This window comes from Solanum lycopersicum, chromosome 12 (assembly GCF_036512215.1).
Source record: "Solanum lycopersicum chromosome 12, SLM_r2.1".
NCBI lineage: Eukaryota > Viridiplantae > Streptophyta > Magnoliopsida > Solanales > Solanaceae > Solanum > Solanum lycopersicum.
In genome coordinates, this window is record NC_090811.1 from 16,874,144 (window position 1) to 16,877,188 (window position 3,045).

Sequence of the window (3,045 nt, forward strand, 5' to 3'; positions counted from 1 at the left end):
GTCAACTTTTATGGACCTAATGATTAGGGTTTCCGAAACTACCTAGATTCCATTGTGATTGTTTTCATAAACGATATCTTGGTGTTTTCAAAAAAATAAGGGTGATCATATGGGTCATTTGAGAGTGGAGTTACAAGTCTTAAAGGAATACCAACAATTTGCCAAGTATAGCAGGTGTAAGTTTTTGTTAATATCGGTGGCATATCATGGTCATATCATCTCTTATGTGGGTGCAGAGGTTTATCCAAAGAAAATCGAGGTGGTTAGAAATTGTCCTTGACCTTTGGCTCCAACCGATATAAAGCGTTTCTTGGGTATAGCCGAGTAGTGTAGAAGGTTTTTGGATGGTTTTGCATCCATTGCATGTCCCTTGATTAATTTGACCCAAAAAAATGTGAAACTTATGTGGTAGGAGTCTTGTTAATGAAGCTTCCAAATTTTGAAAGACAAGCTTACCACATCTATGGTGTTGACTTTACCAAAGAATACAAAGGGTTTTGTTGAATATTGTGTTGTGTTCCGAGTGGGATTGGATTGTGCCTTATGGAATATGGGAAGGTCGTACTACATGCCTCTAGGAAACTCAAGGTTCATGAGACGAACTACCTCTCATGATCTTGAGTTAGTGGTCGTGGTGTTTTCCTTGAAAATATGGAGTAGTTACCTATATGGTGTTCATGTTGCTATGTATACCTATAACAAGAGTCTCCAATATGTGTTTACTCAAAAGGAATAAATCTTTGACAACGAAGGAGCTTGGAATTGTTGAAAAATTATGATATGAGTGTTCTCTATCACCCTGGAAAGGCAAATGTGGTTGTGAACGCTCTAAGTCGTATGACCATGGGAACAGTGTCTCATGTGGAAGAAGGCAAGAAAGACTTATTGAAATATGTTCATAGCTAGGCTCATTTGGGTGTTAGATTGGAAGTTTATCCTAATGGTGGTTTTATGGTCCATCATAACTCTGAATCGTCTTTGGTGGTTGAGGTGAAGTCTAAGAAACACCCTGATCCATCATTGAGGGAGTTAAAGGAATCGGTTCTTGGAAAGCTTAATGAGTCATTCTCATTAAGGGGGATAGTGTTTTGAGTCACCAAGAGATGTTGTATGTGCCCAACGTAGATGATTTGAGAAACTGGATCCTAGACGAAGCTCATGGTTCCCATTGTTCGACTCATCCGAGTTACTAATATGTATCATGACCTTAGATAAGTAGTTTGGTTGAATGGCTAGAAAAGGGACATAGTAGAATTTGTTGCAAAGTGTCCAAATTGACAATAAGTGAAAGTTGAGTGGCTTACTTCAATAAATACAAGTTCCCACTAGGAAGTGGGAAGACATTAATATGGACTTCATATTGGGTTTGCCTCAGACATAAAGACAAAAAGACTTTATATGGGTGGTTGTGGTAGGTTGACGAAATCCGCTAACCTTATCGCCATTAAGTTTACTTATTAAATGGAAGAATGTGCAAGAATCTTCATCAATGAGATTGTGAGTCTCAATGGTATTCCTTTATCCATCATTTCGGATAGAGGTGCTCAATTTACTTCTTGATTTTGGAGGTCGTTCCGAAAAGGGTTGGATACTTCAGTAAAATTACATACCGCTTTTCATCCCCAAGCAGAGCGTACTACTCAAAACATTGAGGATATGCTTTGAGATTGTTTAATTGACTAAAATGTGAAGTTGTTATGAAAACTTTTCTTTTGTTGAGTTCTCTTAGAAGAATAGTTACCATTCGATAATATCATAGCTCCTTTTAAGGATTTGTATGGTAGGAGATGTAGGTCTCCAGTTGGGTGGTTCGAGATTGGCGAGTGTTCACACTTTGGTCCCAAATAAATCTATGACTCTCTGGAGAAAGTTCATATGATAAGGAACAAATTGAAAGTAACCTATAGCTAGCAAAAGTATTATGCCGACAATAAGATAAGAGATTTAGAATTTGAAGAAGGTGGTAAGGTTTATTTCAGAATTTCACCCATGAAAGGTGTGATGAGGTTCGACAAGAAAGGGAAACTTATTCCTCATTATGTGGGTCAGTATTAAATTTGGCAAAGGGTTGGAAAGGTTTCATACGAGTTAATATTAACTAGTGATCTTGCTTCAGATCATCTGATATTCCATGTCTCTATGCTTAAAAATTGCATTGGTGACCCTGAGTCCATTCTTCCTATTGAAGGTCTAGTTGTAGATAAGAATCTCTTCATAGGTGGAAATCATTGATTCACAAGTGAAGAGTTTAATGAAGAAGGAGGTGAACTCCTTAAAGATTTTATGAGGAACCACCTAGTTGAGGAAGCAACATGGGAGGCCGAGGTCGACTTCACCCGTTATCCTCATCTCTTTGTTAATTAAGGTGTAACACTTCGAAAGTCCAAAACCTAATCTAGAGCCTCACATGAGTTTCTAAGGTTTGTAACACTTTTTTATGGTCAATAATAGGTTATAAAAGTCATTTAGGAATTTCATAGTCAAAACGTCAAGGAAATTCGTGATGTCTAGAGACTAGTGCAAAAGGTTCTAGTATAACTTAGCCTATTTCACGTGGTTTTAAGAGTTGAAAATTGATGAAATTAGGTGAAAAGGTGTCTAACACATAATATATTAGGTTTAGGATCAAAAAATCTGGGTATGAATCCCAAAGGACCACCCAAAGGGTCCTTGAGGAACCTCTATTTTGGCTAAAAAGCTATCAAACGACAGTAGCCATGAACGATTGCAGGTGACGAGGGGTGATCCAATCGACGGGGAGTCCATTGCCTCTGTAGGTGGTCACTTAATCATTTTAAAAACGGCCATTTTTGCAACACCCTGACCAAAATGACAGTTGTGTAGGACGGTTGATCCAAGGCACCGTCGACTGACCTACGACCCGCAGCTCGAGGTTTCATAGGTCAGATCAAAGTTTCACATTGTTATTTTCGTCTAAGTTTCACTATGTTATCTTAGGTATTTTTATTTAACTAATTAGTTGGTTAGTTAATTAATCAAGAGTTAGGTAAGGTCTAATTAAGGTATTTAAGTGTTATATATATA